The sequence below is a fragment of the Ictalurus punctatus genome, chromosome 12 (genome assembly GCF_001660625.3).
Source record: "Ictalurus punctatus breed USDA103 chromosome 12, Coco_2.0, whole genome shotgun sequence".
In the NCBI taxonomy this organism is placed as follows: Eukaryota; Metazoa; Chordata; class Actinopteri; order Siluriformes; family Ictaluridae; genus Ictalurus; species Ictalurus punctatus.
Window position 1 is genome coordinate 9992752 of NC_030427.2, and position 17144 is coordinate 10009895.

Below are 17144 nucleotides of genomic sequence, written 5' to 3' on the forward strand. Positions count from 1 at the left end.
CAGACTAACAAGCTGTGATAAAGCTCCAGGGTTGGAATCATGTTTAACTGAGAGTTTTACTCAAACTCCACCTTGAATACTCGCTTAAGTCCAGAGTTATGTCTGAGGTCCGTATGCAATTTTGCTATTGATTTTGCTTTGGCTTTTTTCAAAATTTGTGAAGCAACTTGTGGATTTTTTTTGTGCTTTTTTTTTGTGGAAATCTACTTGAATTTGCAAAATTGCAATTGCAGAAAATTGGTTTGCACAGCCTTTTGCAGTGATGTTTGTTGGTAAATGAGACCTTTTAGTTGTACTTATATTCAACACGTGAACTGAGCAGGGGTTTGGCCTAATGCACATTGTGATGACTTCACGTTATGTGTCTTGGTCCAAATCTGCGGGAAATCTGTGGTAGTTTTGAAAAATTGCAAACTCTTCAGAATATTGTGGAGTTTGCTTAATTTTGCGTTCATTTCTGCGATCGCAAAATTGCGAAATCCTTCAAAGGAAAAATGTCTGATTATTGAGAATGTAAAATGTCTGATTATTGAGAATATAATCAGATATAATCAGATTATCCACACTGATATCCAGCTTGATATCCATGAGAGCAGAGTATTTTTTGTGAATTCTTTGAACAAAATATCAAAAGGTTAAAAAAGAAAAGAAAAGAACGCTTCCCCGTATAATCAGTATTATCTGATTATATGGGGAAGCGTTCTTTTCTTTTTTAACCTTTTGATATTTTGTTCAAGCGCTTTTAACAATAGACATTGTCCCAAAGCAGCTTAACAGAAATATATAAATTTGGAATATAGATTTTAAATGTATGAATTTGTACCTAATGAGCAAGCCAGAGGCGACGGTGGGAAGGAAAAAACTCCCTGAGATGATATGAGGAAGAAACCTTGAGAAGAACCAGACTCAGAAGGGAACCCGTCCTCATCTAGGTGACACCGGATAGTGCAATTATAAATAAATCCCTTCTATACATGTGCTAATACTACCTGGTCAAATAGTGCAGTTTTGTAACCAGGAAAATTCATTACAGTTTTTACATGAAGTCTGTTTGTTGAACTTGTCCACTGATGGAGACTTGAGTGCAAAACTGTTTGTGATAATTGCAGTGCTGAGACTATAATAGCTATTGTAGTCCTAGCCATCATAGCATAACTGTTCACGTGAATTGAGGTCTAAAGCTATCTTTATGGTTTTTAAGTGGTACCATCCTCAGCAGTCTCAGTGATCTTTAGGCTGAACCACGTGGGGCCATCCTCAGCATCAGCATGTAACTTCCAAATGATGAGAACCTCAACCAGAAGTACGACATCAGGATGGATCAGGCAGGTCCGGAGAGCAGAAGGGGTCAGGATCACTAGCATCTCAGGACTATCATGTGTAGCTCGACAGAAAGAGAGAGGGAGAGAGAGAGAGATTATTAAGTATGCTTATTGTTCCGTAATTGTTAAGGATAATGTAATTTGTGTGAGAGCAAGCAGGGACTCTGGCAAGACCTAGCTATGACAGCATAACTAAAAGGGAGAGCCAGAAGATAACAGACATGAGGGCTCCCTGGAACATAAGGCAGTCAGCCACTCCACCATAACCAAACCTGGGTGGACGTGTGAGAGTGGGGGGTGTGTGTGTGTGTGTGTGTGGGGGGGGGGGGGGGGGGGGCAGCATCCAAACATCCCAGTTCACCACAACACTCTCTGCCTGTGAGCCCTCTCGATCTGCTCCTTTAACTAAAGAAAAACTATTCATAAAAAGCTTGACTACACAAATATGTTTTCAACCCGGACGTAAACACTGAGACTGTGTCTGAGTCCCAAACACTAAATGGAAAACTGTTCCATAACTGTGGGGCTTTGTAAGAGAAAGCTCTTCCCCCTGCTGTAACCTTCACTCTTCGAGGTATCAACAAATTGCCTTCACCTTTTGATTGAAGTAGGCATGGCGGATCATAAAAGACCAAAGGTTCACTCAGGTACTGTGGTGCGAGGCCATTCAGTGCTTTATAGGTCAATAGTAGTATTTCATCATCAGTGTGAAATTGATAAGATCGGGGTGATGTGGTCATATCTTTTGGTTCTAGTAAGGACTCTCGCAGCTGCATTCTGGACTAACTGGAGCTTGTATTTGGTCCTACTGGAACATCCAGACAATAAGGCATTACAGTAATCTCACCTAGAGGTGACGAAAGCATGAGCTAATTTTCCTGTATCATACAGTAACATTATATTTCTTAACTTAGCAATATTTCTGAGATGAAAGAAAGTTATCCTAGTTATATTATCTACATGAGTGTCAAATGAAGGACTGGGGTCAATAATCACACCAAGGACATTTACTGCTGCACATGATGAAAAAGAAAGGACATCCGGAGTTACTACGTAATCAGAAAGCTTACTTCAAAGCTTGTGGTTCCAGTACAAGTACTTCTGTCTTGTCAGAATTTAGTCAAAGGACGTTAATAAGCATCAATGTCCTTTACACGTTCCTCAACATTATTAAGCTGCTGTCTGTCGTCTGGCTTTGCTGAAACATACAGCTGTGCATCATCAGCATAACAGTGGAAGCTTCCATGTTTACAAATAATTTGACCCAGAGGTAGCATATATAAAGTAAAAAGCAGTGGGCCTAAAACAGAACCTTGTGGAACACCAAACTTTACCTCAGAATGCACAGCGAAATCTCCAATTACATCTATGAATTGATAGCAATCAGTCAAATAAGACCTGAACCAGGAGTAACAGTAACTCTGCTTCACTTTGGGCTGCATCACACCATCCTGTCTTTGAATATTTTCTTTGAACAACATGCCCTGTCCTACTTTTTTAATTACATATTTGTCTTGTCAATCACATATGCATATTTGTTGCTGAACTGAGAACTGCTGTGAGAACAGATTTCTTATGAAACCTTGACATCGATCAAAATCCTTATTCCTTCCAAGCGGCCATTAACTCTTATGGATGCTCAGATACCAGAATTAGTCAGAATGCACATTCCCAGGGTGGACATCTATTTGCCGAGGCGTTTTTTTTTTTACGAGACTCATCTTGCCCATGGGCACTTGGCATGCGTGTGTTATTGGCCTCTAAAATCAATAATAATGTATGAACGAGAAGATAGTTGTGTTTATTGAGTATTTCAACGATCTTGAAATATCAATAGGGAAGTTCATTAAAGATTCAGTGCAGGCTGAGAGGCTCAGCCAAGGGCGCGGTAGAGGATAAGACAGATATGAAGGCAGAAGAAGAACGGCACTCATCCATAATCCCAGCTACGATTTTCTGACTTTGTCTTGGGGCCTGTCAGTCAAAGTCGCTTCAGTATAGAAGGGAAATGAGTAAAACTTTCACAGTCCACTGAGGGTTCACTAACTTTTGCCACAAAATGACCCAGAAGTTCTTTTTTATTTAGCATTTTGATTTTCTAGTTGTAAATCCAGTTTTCGTAAGATCTGTACACGTAATGAGACAGCCAGTTCTCATTTTCTCTTTCTCATTATTGAGGTAAAGGAGCAGCGTATGAGGCTACCATCAGCCGCATAACTATTGGCACCCTTGGTAAAAGTGGGTAAAAAAAAGGTTATCTTAATCTCATGCTGAAATATGAAATCAATTAAAGTAAATTATTATTATTATTATTATTATTATTATTATTATTATTATTATTATTAAATCTGAGAGAAATCTAACCATTAATTGAAATACATTTTTGTGAAGAAAAAAAAATTTAAGTTAAGAAAATTATTCTTATTCAATTATTCTGGAGTTACAGATACAGAAAGGACTGATTCTCTTGAAAGAGGATTCTCTATAGTTCCAGATGTGATAAATTACACAGACACTGAATAGCATTTAGCAAGAGTATTCCTATAGTTGAAATTAAGCCAGTTATGTATTAACTTAAAGAATGGTATGCTTACCATAATTATAAAATGTCCGATCCTTGGCAAGCTGTTGTCCCACTTCTTTCCCCAGAGTTCATAATGTGCTACTTTGTGTTGAGAAGATTTTTTTTTTTTGTTACCAGCATTCATTAGAACTAATAACACTGACTGGAAAATTGAAGGAAAGAAAAAAAGTCTGTGAAATTTTCTCGGGTGCTTAAAACCAATTCCAAGTGGAGTCTGATGATAAACTGCTTACAATGCCAGATATTCACAGACTCTTTCCTGTTGTGTTGCACTCCTTTATGACAGCATAAATTGGCACATTTTAATAATTGTTAACATTCTGAAGTGGTTTGTGACACAAGGCTATGTGAGAGCAATATATTTGCCACTACAGGATGTGGAGGGAATGGGGGGAGACCACTGGGAAGGAACATCAAAGTTGGCCTCTACAGAATTCAGATGAGTTGCCCAGTTCAGGGGCATCCTGCTTTGCATTCTAATCAGCTAGTTTGTATTTATATATTCCTCTACCTGTTGTCTTCTGTGGCACCAGAAGAAATGGCACCAGGACTTATTTTCTTGCACCTTTTGATCAGGAAATGGCAGACCAGTATATCCTCTTCACAACACAGAGAACTCTGATAATTCAAGGGAAATGAGATACTACTGACAATAACAACATGTAAAGCAACATGTTTTGATTTAGTTACAGTTTATTATGATATGATAGATTTTCATATTTGGGAATCGTACATTCAACCAATTGTAGAAATCGTTCACGATGAGCATTTTACAGTTCCAGAGAAGAAGAAAAAAAGTGGTCATGTTCAGTCTGTCATTCATGATCATTACTAATGCTTAATGAAATAGTACAGCATATTTTAACCTAATCTCTGTTTTTATTTGGAGTGTTTTATACATATAAGAAAAGAACAGAAAACCTGTTTATTCAAAACGGATTTACGAATGGTGGGGTGACATAAATAGGGAATAAACTACAATTTCACAGTGCTTATAGAAAAATAATCACTGATGGGGTGGTTTGATGGGGTTCTATGTGACAACCCTAAAGTTGATTATTTTTCCCGATAACAGCATGTCCCGAAATAGTTTGTTTTTATTTCAGAGCAATTTTAGCAAAACCGTTTTATTAAATTAAAGAACGACACGCTGTACTTTCTCTCCCTTACATTTAATGCTGTGGAAACAATTTAGTTCCTGTTATCATTTACGTTATAACAAATATAAACAGTCTTCCCCTCACCAGCCTCTCATATTTCTCTCTCTCGAAGTTAATAAGACGAAATAAATAAATAAATAAATAAATAAACTCTGTCTTGAAGACTTTCCCTTGCAGGAGAATGTAAAGTTAATGCTTTACCTCTGACTATTATAAAGCTCTGACACTGGAGACTCCTTCAGAGAATGCGAAGTAAACGTCTCTATACAGAAAACTTCACCATTTCAACAGCTGCACACATTTTTATGTCACGTCTGTTGTTAATGTTGAAACAATATCGTATTAGAACGGGCGCGTCAATACAAACCTGTGATTTGCCTAGTAGCCGGAACTACTTTCAGAGCTGCTGTTATGGAAAAATGAATCAACACTCAGATTTGAGAATTCAACAATGATGAAGAGATGAAGACGTGGTATTGATCAGATCAGGGAATCTCTGCTTTATAGGTCAGTCAGGGTAGATCTGCAGGTATCAGCACTTCACATTTAATACGTTTTTAATTCCATAGTCAAGACATTTCCAAAAAATTAAGACCCGCACGTGACTTCAATCGTGCTACACGATACGACAGCTATAATGGATTGCATTCGTGCATATACATCCATTTCTGGGTTTAAGTAAACTATCGCAGGGTAAACGTCTATAGAGGTATATATAGGAGACCAGAGCAAATATCCTTTTTTCATTACCATTTGCTCCAACAGTGAAAGGAAAAAAAAAAATCCAGTATTGCCTTTCCGTGACTTTCCAAGAGATGAAAAAAATGTATAGAGATCGAATACGGCAGTCAGAAGAGAAAAACATGTCAAATTTACCATCACGCCCTCAGCAGCTATATTAGAAACCCCCTCGCAGCAGTGTTTACAGGTTTTATTTTAGTTGGTTATTTAATGCCAGGGTAATGTAACAAGTAGTGTTAGACATTTTTATAAAGAATAAAAGATATATTTCAAAAAACCTTTGCTATTTTGTAATATTACTATTGCACTGAATAATAATAATAATATTAATAATAATGATAATAATAATGCATTTTTATTTTGTGGGTACGAATAGTAATAAAACAATAGTAAGACATTCCTGACTTATCTCACCTGTCACCGATCAGTGACGACGCTTTAGAAGCGCAAGAGAAACGCCTTTGACATAGGGACAGAGTGAACGTTTTTCGGGTACTGAGCGATGTCCTGCCGTGTGTTCTCACACTCGACCGGTGTAGAACCGCAATAGAAAATCACGTTGTATTTCACACGGTTTTGTCAAATTCTGTGTGAGTAATGTGTCATGTGGTGTGTTCTCACGTAAAAGTCTACCAGATCAGCCATCATATTACCGCCCACTACTCTATGAGATTATATCCCTGATAGAGATTAGTGCTACAGTACGAGTTGAATATGATTGCTTTCAGTGCTGGAAAACCGCTTACAGCATAAAGTCTTCCTGTCCATGTGACAGCACATCTGGGCCTGTGCTTCTAGTGCTGCTGTGAGGCTGGGGACAGCTGTTCCTAGTACAGAATAGAGCAGCAGCACCGTTAATGATTGAGGCAGAGATACACCACGTGGCAATAAATAAATGATAAATAAATAAATAAAGTCACCAACTCCTGCTGACATCCATTAAAAAGAATTTGTTGGTTATTAAAAAAAAACAACAACAAAAAAAAAAAGTGTCTTTCAGATCGAGCTGTGTGAATGTTTCAGATAAATAACACAAAACATTAATAAACCACTACAGCATGCAAAGTATTTTCGCCAGAAAAGAGGTGTGCTATCGAAATTATAGATTGAACTTGAATTATTATTATGACAAAAAAATGTAAATCATTAGAATGTCTTTAATATCATTATTCCATTGGCAGGGATTTTAGTTAACCGTTAAACATTGGGTGTATTTGCTAATTCTATGCTAAAAGCTCAACCCTGCTACTCATTTAAGAGCAGCCATTATCAAGCAAAGAAACCCTGTCAAATTAGATTGGTGCTTGACACATTTTCTTTGGAACAGTTAAATAGGTTTTCTCAGTGTAGAATTTATTTACGTTTTTTTTTTTTAAAAGCGTTACAAGGGTTTACGTCGCACTTAACCACCCCGGTGGAATCATTTAATAACATGATATGACGGGAAGTTGATCCCCATGCAGAATTTGATCCATGTGCGAAAGTTCTATTAAGAGCATGATCCAAAAAAAAAAAAAACAAAAAACAAAACACAAAGAAAGATTCGAGTATCTTAGAGTTTAAAGCTTTGAAGTGAAACGAGCAGTTGTTTTTAGACGAAATATATTCTGTAGGTAATAAATAAAAAGCACCAGATTGAGACTTTTCAGTGCAAATGTTGTCATTTTGGATCTTATATAATGTACCAGCTCTTCATTTCTTGATTACACAGAGTAGTCAGAACATTACTACATTGTAAAGCGGTGTTATTACACATGTCCTGTTTGCAAAATGCACTTTCGAAATGTTCCCCAAACATCATGGCTCGGACCTTCCTGCCTTTTGCTTTTCCCCACGATTCGGTTCGTTTTGTCTGATCAGTACATTGAGAATTCAGAGAGATCCAGCAGGACCAGCGAACATAGTACGCTGCTCATAAATGATGGAAGACGGACGGAATGTGTGCAGTGATAAGTAAAGGCCTTGGTGATGGCCAGCAGGTTGAGCATGAGATTGCTAACGTCTCTGTTGTATAAGGTCAGTGTATTTATGTCATTGCAACAGCTTTCAACTGATATTTTACAAGGATCTGTTTACATTACATCCGCCGCACGCATTCATCAGCCTCTAATCCGTATCGGATCAGTATTTTTCCAAAGGCAAAAGTTTGTGGACACCTATCCATCACACCCCATTCCTGATTTAGTCTCACTTTTGCTGTTATAATAACCTCCAGTTTTCTGGGAAGGCTTTCCACTAGATTTTGTTCCGGTTCAGCCAGAAGAGCCACGTTAGTGAGGTCAGGTGCTGATTGTTGGGCGAGACAATTATGTATACAATTGTGTGCTTCAAAACTTATTCAAAAAACCCCAACTTATGGGTGCGATGGTCATCTGTCCACAAACTTTTGCCCATATATAGTGTATATTTTTTTTATCATTAAAGTGATTTTGCAGTTAATAATGTGACCTTAGTATTGGATCAAAATGGACAATCAACAAGATTTTAATCATGCTAAATAAAAAGGAATAAAACACCGTATTAAAATAATGAACTGTGTGGTCCAGTAAGTGTTTTATTTCTTATATACTACAGCAATTTGTCAACTTAGGTATTTTTTTTTATTCATTAAAGCGTGACAGACGTTTTTAAAAATCCTTTTATGGATATGTTAAATTTTGTGGAATGTCCACACATTCTAGTTTTCATTTAGGTTACACTAAGTGATTTTTTTTAAAATTATTATTATTTTCTTATTTTGCATCGCTTCTTGCAAATAGGAGTCAAAAAGGTATATAATGTTTCTTCATAATCTCCGTTTTGTTCACTGAAGTGTTTAAGTGTTTAACGAGTGTCTGGATTCCTTTAGAAAACCATTCTTCCGGTTGAATTTGCAGCCACTAATGTACCATCTGTTGCACTGTTTCATCCGACCGGAAGGTCTTTCCACCAAGTGCCTCTATTAGTGGTCCAAAAACATGGAAATCACTCCGTGACTGCCGCTGACTCGTGTAAATTACAGCCGTGTACAGTCTGTTTCTTTCATTTATGTCGCACTTTTAAGTTTTTCATTTGATTCCCCATTGCAGCAGCTATAAACGTTCCGCCGTTCCGTCACCAGCCTCTTTTGTAGCTCTTTCTGCAAGTTAATATGACGGAGTCCTGAAGACCTTCCCTTGTTGGAACAGCTTTATCTCTGACAGTTACAAACGAGCACTTCTGACCAATCAGATTCAAGAATTCAACTGTGCTTTGGGATAATTAAATATATATTTAAAAAAAAAAAACAGCAATGAGCTTAGGTGAAAAGAGTAAAGTGACTCAATCATTTTTTCTGACTGTTATCGACGTTGATATGTAAGTGTTTGACCAATCACAGCGCGCGTGCTCTGACAATTTACCAACTTTCGTTTGGCTACACAGACAAAACTGCAAATCATGCTGGCGTACTCTTACAATAGCTACAATTGTATACCTTTAAAATACAGTAGGAATGATCGTACCGTTGAGGTCATAAGTTTACATACGCCTTGCAGAATCTGCTAAATATTTATAATTAAACAAAGGAATAAGAGGCATCATAAAAATGGCATTTTGTTTATTTAGTACTGTCCTGAATGAGCTATTTCACATAACAGATGTTTACATATAGTCACAATAATAACGGATTAAATAACGATAAAAGAAATAATAATGAATTTACACAAATAAACCAGTTGAAAATTTTACACACGCTCCATTCTTAACACTGTGTGTTATAACCTGGATGATCCACGACTGTGTTTATGTTCTGTGAGAGTTCTTCATGAGTCCCTTGTTTGTCCTGAGCAGTTAAACTGCCCGCCGTTCTTCAGAAAAATCCTCCGGGTCCGGCACGTTCTTTACTTTTCCAGCATCCTCTGCATATTTGAGCCCTTTCCAACAGCGCCTATATGATGTTGAGAAATTATGATTTTAATATTAAGCAAAAGAATGGCATAATTGCTCTTTTAACCATTATCCTGTAGCTCTACTCATTACAGCTCTAATATTTATAATATACGCTGTAATATTCACCTGAAGTAAACAAATTTGATTGTTGCATCTTTCGGTCCAGCAGAGGTTCTCAGACAGTCCTGGGATCTGAACTCATAACCTTAACTGCCGAGCTCTCGTTTCTCTCACGTATGGTTCTCAAAGGATCTTTTTGCCCAGTGGATTTTAGGCTCAAGGGTTTGTGTGTTGCATAAAGTTCCTGCCGTTTATTTTTTTTTGTTGTTTTTGTTTAATGTGTAATTTCCTTTCTGACACGAAGGACAGGCCCTTCTGTTGTAACTCTCTCTCTTTCTCAGTCTCTCTCTCTTTCCGTCTCCATCTCTTTGGGCTTTCATGTGCACTTAAACTGTGTATCTGGACTTCATCACAGATGCTGTGTGAGAGCTCTGCTAGTCAATGCTGTTTATTTGATGTGCTTAACAGGAGAGAGAGAGAGAGAGAGAGAGAGAGAGAGAGAGAGAGAGAGATACACGCACGGCAGATTGGAGCATTAGCACGGTTATTATACTGTGATTATTACAGTGAATACATTTTGCTCTGGGAATTGGTGCACTACATTATAAGTAGCAGAAGTGAAGATGAAGAAGAGAAAATATTTCCTGTCATACCAGAACGAAATGCATGCTGCATGTATCAGTATAATGAGTGATATTTGTGTTGATTTGGCAGTTTAAACACCTTGGAGCTTCATTCATTATCCATGTTACACTTTTATGATCAATTGCTTTTTATTGGTTTTACAAAAGGAGGCTCATTTAAGTTACTAGCATAAACCCACACCGAACTAGACAAGAAAAACCCACCTCCAAACTGACTTTTTTTTATTCCTGAATGCGGCATCAGAACTCAAGTGTCGAAAACCCCTTCAATCACATTTCAAACCGACCAGAAGTGTCAATCTGTCCAAACCAATCAACAAAAATGGATCCTTTATCAATCGCTATTTATTAAGCTTGATTCAGGCATCGGAGCTTCGTTTAAGTGCTTTCTCATAACGAGTAAGTAATTATATTGTGCAAGTTATTTGCGCACCAAATAATGACCTGTTATTAAAAACGTGCTACCATTGTTTACAATCGAAATACATTTTATTAGCTTGAGGAATGTGTGCAAAGCCAGTTTCACACGCATGAGTTCTTAAATGAGCTTTTAACGTTTAACTTGAACTTTATTACTACGTTCGAGCATCTCACATTTAAACTAGAGATGCGCCGATGTATCGGCCGATAAAGGCAATTTTTCACCATCGGCCGATGATCGGGGCCGATTATATCCTGTCAATCGAAAGAGGGCGGGAAAACACATGGATTTCGAGCCGTGTGTAAAGAAGATGTCTCTTGTGTGGAATGATGACAGAACTGTAGTCTGTAAGCTCTGTAAGCTCTGCACTGCTAAAATTTTACACCGGACGCTGCAGCAGTGAAGCGGGAGTTTCGGCGTCGAGTCCGATTTTTTTTTTTGGCGCGCTGCTCGCGGCGAATTAAAGCGCCAGTACACTGTTGAAAGATTTAAATGAAGATGAGCTGACAAAAAGTATATATTGCACAGAAAGTATATTTGTAGAGTAGTATATTTCATATCCAGTTAATGTTAATATATAAAAAAGTTGATATCATATATCACCAGTCTGATGCCAGTGATGAAGTAGAAATGCTTTTGTTAGTGGAGAGTGAGTGTGAGACTAGCAGGAGGTTTTTTAGAATTCAGCCGATGTTAATATGAATTAATAACATTCAATATGTTAATAATCTTACTTCAATCTTCAGAATTGAGTTCATGTGTTTATATGTTTAGAGTAATGTGTTTTCTGTTGGTGAGACCAGTTACTGTGAAAGAACTTGTTGAAATGGAGAGAATAAAGTTTTTATTCGCATTTCCTTCAGAATTGTGGAATTCATTATTATTCATTTAAAAGAAGGCATAAAAGACAGAACCGCCAAACTATCTGTATCGGTATCGGCCGATATCACTCTGAATAATCGGTTATTGGTATCGGCTGAGAAATTTAGTACCGATGCATGTCTAATTTAAGCGCATGTTGAGCATAGGTTGAGACAGGAGATTTGTTGAAGGCACAAAGGCTTTATAAAGTCAACATCAGCTCTTAGGTTTTAAACAACTTGCTCATTTCGGTCAAGCGAACAAAATACACGTTTTCAGTTTCATTGTTCGTGCAGCAGGTATTTGTATTATTTCATAAATCTGGAAATCTGATTTACTGTCGTGAAAAATAAAACCACCAACAAATCGAATGAGTACTCGACCAGGTTAGAAACAGTTCTACATTTGTACTAGCACTGTGCTATTGTGAGATACGTTAAATTTCAAAATTTCTTCACAGATAATGTCTCCAAACAGAGTGACTCATCTACAACTGTAGCAAAGCTAGATTCATACTCTAAAGCTAAGCACTCTGGACTTGACTCAGATTCTATGGCTTAGGACTTTGGATGTGCCTGGGTCTCACAACTAAAAACTTCAAGGTGTTCCCCAGGGAACAGTTCTAGTCCCTCTTTTATTTGATACATTAATACATGCTGTATTATTCTAAATTGCTATTACTAGCACTCATCTGACAACTATCACGATATCTATCAAGTCGGACGATTTTTCGGACAACGTGGTGTCGGCAGCTTTATGATCGACAAACAATAAAGTTACATTTTATAACGAACTTACAGCGAATAACGTTTACAATCAGAACTTGCGTTTTCAGCTTCCGTGAAAGTATTAACGAGTAATTAAGCAAAAAAAAAAAAAAGACTACATGCTACTACTAATGCTAGAAATTGCAGCTACAGTTGCCTCAGGTTATGTTTTCCCCCCCAGTAATGACGCAACTTGTAAACGAAACGTATTACCTTTATCTGGCCACGCCCTTTTATTCAACTGGGCTCCTAGCGGCAGATGGCTAGGATTAGGGCGTGTGTTAAGTCGATAGCATATCACACACTGGGTTGAAAAACGACATTGTCTCATAGATTCTCACACACTCACAAGATTGGTCTCATAACTTGTCTTTGAATTGTAAATACAAGTCTGGCCAAGGTCTTCCTGGATCTGCGTAGTATATTAGTTCATCTTTACGCAAACACGTGTATGTGTTGCATTGAGCATACAAACGAATCTATGGCATGTCGTATGGCGCATAATCAAATCTACAACAACAAAACTTTACAAGTGGACACGCAGCATAATATGGACAGTACACCTGCTGTCATTCATATAGAGACAGTCCTGAACCCACAGTGCTGTGCTACAGTTGCACCAAAGCTGCGGTTTCCTCTGAGCTGCCGAGGGCTGACTGTTTATTCATCTCAGTTAGATTCACCAGATCTGCACTTAATCCCGGGAATCCGTCCATTAGATCAGGCTGCTGAGTGTTGCAAATACACATGTAGGGAATAGGGAAGTGCAGTTTAGGATTTCAGCCATTAGACCAACATCTGATAGATGCTGTAAAAGCTTCTCTCTTTCTGCCTGTCTGTTTTGTTCTCTGCAGGCGCAGTGTTCAATATTGTTCAATATTGTGTGTGTGTGTATATATATACATATATATATATATATATATATATATATATATATATATATATATATATATATACACATATATATATATATATATATTCACAACAGCTGCGTATGTTTCATTAGTATATGAAAAACTGAAACTGATCCGATGTTAAAACCTCATTACCCTAGTGACCTAACGCTCGGCCGATTATCGCTATCTCTTTATCCCTCTCTGTGAATTGTGAATGTGCGGAAGTTGGAATTTTGAAATTACATCTCAGTACCTGCTCCGACAGACAGCACAAGTATGATTTGAAAATCTTCTTGTGGGTCGAAAGCTCAAGATTTAGCATGAAGTTGCAAAAGGCTTGGTGTGTAAATCAGCACTCAAGTGAGTACTTACTGCTATGTTTAACCTGTGAGTTCAATGCTATCTTTATCCAGGCTACACTGTAAAAGCCTTTTGCAACGTCAGTGTTACAGACCAGCATTGCAGTAAATCATTGCTTAACAGGTTGTCTAGGGTTTAGAACTGGGACCTGGTTTAGGATGTAATTGGAGGCATATGGCATGGGGGATGGAGCGGGCCAGAGAAGCATGTGCTAAGACTCAGTCTGACTCTAATGTTTTCATTAATGACTGGCTCAACTGGTAATAAAGCCACACAAAGCCTATAGTGTACTCACACTCTGTGCCAAATCCCACCGTGTGTGTGTGTGTGTGTGTGTGTGTGTGTGTGTGTGTGTGTGTGTGTGTGTGTGTGTCACACAAAGCTGCGGTATCCATTTATCCATCCATTTTCCATATCACATATCCTACACAGGGGAGTCGGGAGCCTATACCAGGGAACTCGGGACACAAGGCAGGGGACACCCTGGACGAGGTCCCAACCCATCGCAGGGCACAATCACACACACGTCCACACACCACAGACAATTTGGAAATTCCAATAAGCCTCCATGTCTTTGGACTGGTCCATGTCTTTGGACTTGGGGGAGGAAACCAGAGTACCTGGGGGAAAGCCCCGAAGCATGGGGAGAACATGCGAGCTCCGTGCACACACGCCGGAGGTAGGATTCGAACCTCCAACCCCCCACACACACACACACAGAATGCTGCCTTTAAGGTATAGCATTTGCATAAGCTGTTTGGCGGATGGTTTTATACTGTACAGGCATTTCGATAGTTAAGGGCCAACAGCTGTTCTATTGCAACCCTTTTCTGCCAGTGTTGGTCCCAAAGCCAGTATCTAATCTTGAGTCATTAGACCTGCTTCTAATGAAAAGGGGCTGGGGTTTTTTCAGTCAGCAAAATTGCTGAGTGCCAAAATGCTTCTAGTTTGGAACCAAATATCGGTGACAAAGAAAAGAAGAAAACAAGTCTCTGACTTAATAATATGAAATACACAACTTCACGATGATACATTGATACAACATGGTGTACCTAGACAAATGAATCAAGGACTAACATAGAACAGATTAACACAATCAGGTAACAAACCATGGACAGGACTACACCGGGAATGTAAACACGAGTAAACAGGAACCGTGACGCAAAGAGGAAACCTGTAACACAAACATTTGTGATATTTTATACCTCTCAGATGAGCTTGTGAGGAGACATGATGACATCATTGCCGTTTTTAGACTGTCGCAATTCTGTGCTATTTTCAGGAAAGTGATGCATTAGTGAACGCTTGAGAGAGTGTAATATTTCTTTCTGTCAACAAACTACAATTGCTTACATTGCCATTTGGTATAGAGATCGGTTTGCGTTTGTCAACTTTAGTGGTACCGATTGATGTATTACAGTCGATCAGAGCGTCTTATTCAGGAGTGTGAAAACCGACTACTGTTTTTTATATTTTTTAAATCAGCTCTGGAAAGGGGAAAACCATGAATAAAAATAGAATTGAAATTTTCTCCCTTACAGAAATGAAGTCAGTTGATTTGCTGACACACAAAATTTAAGGCTGTAATGACTGGCTTAAGGGGGGCATTATCTGAATTTCAGACTTTATCACCTATTGTAACACCTCACTTCTGTGGGAAACTCTGAACAATGGTCTATAGCATCATTAAGTTATACCACAGAGTGCTAGCTCGCCGTATATGGTTTGTTCTAATGACTTAGGTTCAAATCCCAGGACTAGCTTAGCCCTTATCCCCTAACTACATGCTGTTACTGGTTAAAGGAGCACTTTTCCAGCAGTGTAATAGCCAAAGCATTACATAATCAGATGTGGGATGTTCATGACATACAGTAAAAACAGTTCAGGATCTTACAGGTTGGACTTCTGGCTTTCAGAACACATTTTACCATTCAAATTCACCACAAACGTATCATCACTGGAATGGATTGTGCACAGTAGAGCCATGTTTCATTTCTTTTAGCTAGTTGTTTCCTGTTATTACACATTTTTGTTAGGGTTATTGTTAGAACACGAGCTCCTCTTGAGTTTGCAGACAATTTTGTATCTTTCAGCCCTACTTGTACAAACCTACGTAATTATATAATTATCAGATAGGCCTAACTTGCTAGCTTAGCTATTCCTGGCTAGTCAGTCTTTCTTTCTAGTTTATAAACCCCTTTCAAGCATGAATACAGTTTTGATTAAAGCTATGTTGGAGCCACGACCAATGTCATCCTTGTGATTGGCTTATATAAGCTTTACCCAAGTTTAGGCCTGCCTATTGTTCATCCAGAGGGGTTGAATTCAAAAAGAATTTTATCTTAACACTAAGAGTGGCATTAAAGTTCCTTAATTAGCTTCTGTTGTGCCGTGAAAAAAAAAAACACGTTTGTTTGTGATTTAATCTTATTGACATAGCAGTTGTAAAACCAAACCCCACCAGCAGAGTTCGTGATCTCCAAAATTCTAACGCGACTACCGCCATTCCACTTCTGTGACAATGCCGTACAGTAAACTCATCAGTGGTAATCACGCATTAAAAACGAATTGTTGTTGTCACGTGTCGTGACGTAACGGAGATAAGGCAGGATGCAATCGCAGTAAAACAGGTTTATTTAAGAGAGAGACAGGCAGACAAATCCAAAACGTAATCCACAAACATGCAAGCGGTCAGGCAATCGGCAAACAGGCATAAAGGGGAAAGGCAGGGATCAAGGTCGCGGTCACGGAAATACAGAGTCGAGGAACCAAACAAGAAACATGGAATATAGCGCGGGACTGGTAGCGGAGAAACCAGCGTGAACTAAACTAACTAACCTGAACATGAACCATGAAACATGACATGAACTAAGACTACGGTTATCTATCGCGAGGACTCTAAACTAAGTGACTAACTCATTCAAACTACTCTAATATTCCGCGCCGTGTGCTGGGAGGCGCGCGGTATATATACGTACATAATCGGCTTCGTAATGGCTGACGGCCGAGGGCAATTCGGACACACGTGACACAATAGCCAATGACGGAACAGGGAGGAGACATAACAAAACATAACAAATGCATCAACATCCAAATGTCACGAATGTCAACAACGAAAAAGCAGGTGCTCGCGCACCTTGCGCAGCAGCGTGCATTCACGTGCTCTTCAGCACGCTGCTTAAAGGGGAAGTCGTGACAGTTGCCACCATTCAGTCATGTTAGTTGCACGTTCAGACCGTTATAATGTAACTGGGCCAAATTTAAGTTGAATAACCCGTATCTAGTATAAAAATGCCAAAAAAACCCCCCAAAACATTCATTCATTGCGAAGTCTTGCCAAACATAATAGCTGTGTAACTTCTAGCCGGACACTTTTTGCTGTAGCCGATTCTCCTGGTGGTTTATGCTCTGTTTTTTTG

General features: G+C 38.6%; 1 protein-coding gene and 1 long non-coding RNA gene across 4 annotated transcripts in view; one reads left to right on the top strand and one right to left on the bottom strand.

The window, feature by feature from the left end:
- The window catches only part of prkcaa (protein kinase C, alpha, a), a 191435-nt gene that overhangs the window by 11695 nt on the left and 162596 nt on the right, over nucleotides 1-17144 (top strand). The window lies entirely within an intron of this gene.
- Nucleotides 743-13320, bottom strand: LOC128634084 (uncharacterized). 2 transcript variants are annotated; one of them, XR_008397275.1, is made up of 3 exons: nucleotides 9843-11038; nucleotides 9549-9714; nucleotides 743-1371 (listed from the first exon to the last, which is right to left on the bottom strand). It is a non-coding gene; the product is annotated as an uncharacterized LOC128634084 (long non-coding RNA). The 2 variants fall into 2 exon arrangements; XR_008397274.1 differs by lacking the exon at nucleotides 743-1371 and having other exon boundaries at nucleotides 2806-9714; nucleotides 9843-13320.